Source organism: Mastomys coucha, unplaced genomic scaffold, assembly GCF_008632895.1.
Source record: "Mastomys coucha isolate ucsf_1 unplaced genomic scaffold, UCSF_Mcou_1 pScaffold22, whole genome shotgun sequence".
Lineage (NCBI taxonomy): Eukaryota > Metazoa > Chordata > Mammalia > Rodentia > Muridae > Mastomys > Mastomys coucha.
Window position 1 is genome coordinate 175,383,880 of NW_022196905.1, and position 5,389 is coordinate 175,389,268.

The 5,389-nt window shown below is 46.9% G+C and overlaps 1 pseudogene; it reads right to left on the reverse strand.

Moving 5' to 3' along the window:
* Positions 1-654: 654 nt before the first annotated feature.
* LOC116069142 lies at positions 655-1,495 on the reverse strand (annotated as a pseudogene).
* Positions 1,496-5,389: the final 3,894 nt, after the last annotated feature.

The following is a 5,389-nucleotide window of genomic DNA, read 5'->3' on the forward strand; positions in this document are numbered from 1 at the left end:
GCAAGGGCAGCAGGGCCTAGTGAGAATGGTCCAGACTGCAGCCTCAAGCCCAGCTACAGGCAAGGGCACCACAAAATCTCATACTGCTATGACTGCTGTTGTCAAGTGGAGACTGTTTTCCTTACGTCAGAAGTCTGTGAGTAAATTAAAAATAGTCTACAGATGACTCTGCCTACAAGTACTTTGGCTTTCACACAGTTTAACATGTCAGGATATATCAAAATTTACTTTCTGTTACTTGAAAGTCAGTGCATGCGTGCATGTGTGTGTGTGCATATTAGTGAGTTACATATCTGTGTGAGTGTGTGTGTGCATGTGTGCAGTCTGTTTGTGTATGTGTATATGTATATGGGGTATGAGTGCATATCAGTGTAGGTATGCATGTATGCATGTATGTGCGTGGTATTTAGGAGTGTATGCTGTGTATATCAGCTGCATTCCAGACACTGCCTATGTTAATCTGTGTCCTAATGGCTGTCATTCAATAGTCAAGACAACTCTCTCACAGATAGCTTTACCTCAGGACTAGAGGTTAAATGAGCTCTGTACTTTATCTCTGAGGTTGGGATTCTCTGAGTGTTACATGAGGAGTTTGGACTTAAAAGTGCTAGATTTCTTTTTTATTTTCTTTTTTTTTTGGAAGATAACTTTGTAATTATATTTATGTACAGAAAACTTAGTGTACATTTAACCCAATTTAGTGGCCAGTTCTTTAGCCTTTGCCTTTTCCAGCTTGGCAATTCGAGCCACAGACTTAGGACCCAGGACGTTGCCTCCCCAGTGGCGATGGATCTCGTCGTATCTGTCATTATAATTGGTCCTAATAGCTTCCACCAGCTTAGCCAGAGCACCCTTGTCTTCCGAGTTAACCTGTGTGAAGGCAACAGTGGTGCGCGTCTTCCTGCGGACCAGGTGCCCCAGCCTAGCCTTTCCCTTGATGATGCAGTAGGGCCCCCATCAACACAAGGCAGGCAGGAAAACCACCAGCTCAATGGTGTCTACATCATGGGCAATCACCACCAGTTGAGCCTTCTTATTTTCCACCAAGGTGGTAACTGTATTGACTCCTGCTTGGAGGACGGGTGGTCTCTTAGTTGGGACGTCCCCTTTGCCAGCAGCTTTCTTCTCAGCACGGGCCAGTAGCCTTTGCTTCTTATCTTGCTTTGTCTCTGGCCTGTACTTGTTGGCAAGCTTAAGCAGCTGAGTAGCTATTTGCCTGTCCAGGGCCTGGGTGAACTGGTTAATGGCAGAAGGTACTTTGAGATGCTTATAGAGGATGGCTCTTTGCCGCTGCAGCCTGATGTAGTGAGGCCATTTGACGAAGCGTGTTAGATCTCTTTTGGGCGGGATGTACTGCCCAATGCCGAAGTTCTTGGGCCTCTTCTCAAACAAAGGATCGACCACCTTCTTGGCCTCCTGTTTCTTGACGACGACGGGGGCGGGGGGCCGGGGCCACCTTCTTCGCCTTCGCCTTCTTTCCTTTGGGCATCTTGCTCGGCTCGTGGAGAGAGCAAAAGTGCTAGATTTCAAACACCTCTTCCTGGTGTTTCCAAATAAATAACAAAACAAAACTACTGACCACTGAGTTCTAGTTGCTTCCTTACAACAAAAGAACGAGGTGTCTGTTGTTCATTTCACAAGTGTGTGCAAAGGGAAAACCCACAGCAATGGTGTCCCAGACAGTGAAAGAGTTCAAACCCCAAGCTGGTTCTAGAAGTCTATTTATTTATCTATTTTTGAGGCTGTGTTTTTTTTTAGGCTGCCTTCAAACTCCTCAGCATAAATGACCTTCCTGCCTCAGCCTCCTGAGAAACTGGAGTACAGACATATGTGGTCATACTCAGCTTAGGACCATATCTATATGCCAGTCTCTTTCATCTAGAGCAACTAGGGAGAGCCTTTCATCAAATAACTACCAGCTAGGGCCACTAGGGAGATCCTGCCTCAAAATGACAAGGAAAAAATAGGTCAGGGCTGTAGCAAAGTGGTGGAGCGCTTGCCTAGCATCTGGTTTGCCTGAGGCTCTGAGTTCAACCCCTAGCACCAGAAATATTAAATAATAAGGAAGACGATGCATGTGCACAAAGAGAAAGCGCATCAGCCTGGCTGTTTTAGCTACTGAAGGATGAGTCCAGGACCCGACAGCGTGCAGGTCGTCTCTCTAAGGATGGTGTCACCTTCTTGTCTGCCTATCACAAAAGACAAGCAAAAGAAAACAAAATTAACTTTCAGCCTGCAAAGATTTAATACAAACCTTAGTACAAAGGCTCACAATGTAGTCCTGGCTTGGCCTTGAACCTGAGCTCCTCCTACCTCCTCCGCCATGATTGGCTACTTCATTTTGTTTTGCTTTGCTTTGTTTTGTTGTTTTCCTGACCACACAAAATCAATAGAGAGAATCTAGACCAAGGCAACTACTGTATAAAATTGACTACGCTATCTTTTCTCTTTACAGATTTATTTTTATTTATATGTCTTGGTCTCCCTGCCACCTCCCCATCTTTTGATGTCAGAGCTAGGGCTGGAACTGAGGAATTGAGGCAGATCTGTGGTGCAGATGTTGGTTCTCTCACCCTCCCCGCCCCTACAAACTCACAGGAGATGACATGAGAACTGAAGATTCATAAAGGAAGAAATTATAGAAGCCATGACAAATGTGGCTTTAGGAAGATCTGGTAGCAGATCTTTGGGATTGGGATTCTGGGATTCTGGGGTGAGAATATACATGAAGAGTCAGGCAAAGCAATCAACATAGGACCCACAGCCCTGAGGACAGGATCATTAGAACTAAGAGCCAGATTATAAGCTCAGTCAAAGACTACTATCATTATGGAACCTGTGGTCCGACTGTAGTTTGGATCCTCCCAGTGCCTGCACTGGAAGGTTGGTCTATAGACAAGTACTCATGTGAAGCCAGGTATGCTTTAAGATAAGGGATTTAAGGGGAGGTCTTAAAGTCACCAGGGGCATGCTCTTGAAGTAAATAACGAGCCCTTGCCTCTCTTGCTCCCCCTGTTTTATGCCCTGGCTACGAGATGAGTGGTTTTGCTCTCTCACGAGCCCCCACTACAATGTGCTGCCTCATCTATCATGAAAAGCAAACCACTTCCCTTTTAAAGCAGATTATCCTAGGCATTTGGTACAGCCTTAGGAAGCTAAGAGAGGTCTTTGAACTCCTTTATGGATAGGACAGGCTCCAGTACAACTGAGGCAGGTCCCCCTGTGTGTTCCACAGGCTATAGTACAAAAGAACACTTTAAACTTATTTAAGAACAAGAAGATTCTGTAATAGAAGACATTATTTTTTCCCCTGGCCTCTTGTTTCTACCTATAATGATGATCTTTACTGTGCTATTTCATGCTGTGCCCCCTCAGGCATGAGATGCTCATGAGGGCTGGCTTGAGGCCTCAGTGGTTGTTTAGTGGGTGACCTTTGGCTTATCAGCTTCTAGGAAGTCTCCCATCAGCCGCCAGGCCAATGTGGTGTGCCTGATCAGGCTTGATGTACCAGTCTGTTTTCTGCTGCTGCTCAAATAGGATACCTGAGTCTGGGCACTGGATAAAGAGAAGGTATTTTGTATAGTGTGATGCTTGGCCCAGGGAGTGGCACTATTTGGAGGTGTGGCCTTGTTGGAATAAGTGTGTCACTGTGGGTGTGGGCTTTAATACCCTAGTCCTAGCTGCCTGAAAGTCAGTATTCTGTTAGCAGCCTTCAGATGAAGATGTAGAACTCTCCAGCACCATACCTGCCTGCATGCTGCCATGCTTCCTGTCTTGATGCCAGTGGACTGAAGCTCTGAACCTGTAAGCCAGGGCCAATTAAATGTTGTCCTTTATAAGACTTGCCTTGGTCATGGTGTCTCTTCACAGCAATAAACCCTAAGACATTAGATTACAACTTTAGATACCACAAGTCTAAGTGGGCCATCTTGTCCCCTCAGCTCTGCTGAGATCACCCTAGACTGTGCCACAGCCTGGTAGATGACAACACAGTAGAAGTGTGTGAGTGAAAGAACTCATACACTGAGCCAAGAAGCCAGAGAAGTGAGAACCAACTCACTTTCGAAACCAGCATTAGTGTCTTCTGGGCAGGGTGCCTGTGGTGACCCCATTACCACACGGGAAGCAACATCTCTTAAAGTTGCCCAGGCGTGCTGCCACATGACAATCATCTGAAAAAATTTATGCTCAGGAAACACGTGTAGCCCGCGTGGTCCTCTCGCCGGGAAGAAGACACACGGACACTAGGTTCCTTCTGCAGCAACTGTTTATTTGTCTCCATCCATAGTAAAAAAAGGGTCGAGCCCAAAATCCGCACTGCTTATATACACCACAGTGCGCGTATCTGCCCACAGCGTGACGTGTCTGCTCATGATTGGCTGTTTGCTCATTACCCTACGTAACTCCCCGGGATGGGCTGTGACATGGCGTCTTTTCACTCTACACACATGCGCCAATAGTTCTCTACGCACATGCGCAAACAGTTGTCCACTAGGAGTTAACAGCGGAAGTAGGCGCCATCTTGCCATGGCGAATGCCTCTCAAGATTCACGGCTCCCCACAAACACGCAATTGAGTTTAAGAACAAAATCATCCCGAAGCCTCTCAAAATCATCCCGAAGCCTCTCAAATTCTAAGTAAGTTTGTGATTTTGTGTTTTGCTCCATTCACAGCTATCCTGCAATGAGGGTGGCCCAGGGTCCCTGGATTGGACATACCTATAAAGTTTCAGGACCTTAACAACAGCACACTTCAGACTAAGTCTCCAGCAAATGAGTCCTTGGGGGAAAACCACATCCAAACCATAACAATCATGGTAGACAACTGTGGCTCATGGAGAAGAGTCACTCCAAATGAATCACAACCTCCATACTGCTGTTTGGGACCTGGAGCAGTGTAGATGCTGAGATGTCTACCCAACAGTTCTGACACTGTTAGCCCAGGGTGGAGCGGGCTCCATCATGTCCTGCTGCTAATCTTTTACCGTCTTTGTGTAGGTACTGACTCTTCTTCACTCCACTTTGTCTCCAACTAGCCTAAGTAACCCCATTCCTGCTGAGGGCAGCATGGACTGGTAGAATCGGAAGAGGAGGGTGGTCTAGCAGGGATGCAAGACGAAGAGGCTCCTGATTGATGGCAGGGAGTAGAGGAGATGGTAGAGGTGGGGCTGTGTGATGGCAGAGGCTGCGTGGGTCCTGGGCATGTGTGGGTGGGTCCTTGTTCCACCCTGCCACTGGGGACTGTGTCTCCCCAGCGTCATCGTAGTAGTCGTCACCTTCTTCTTTTCTTCTTCTTCTTCTCCTCCTTCTCCTCCTCCTCCTTCTCCTCCTTCTTCTCCTTCTCCTTCTTTGTTGTCATCGTCGTCATTGTCGTCGTAGTAGTAGTAGTC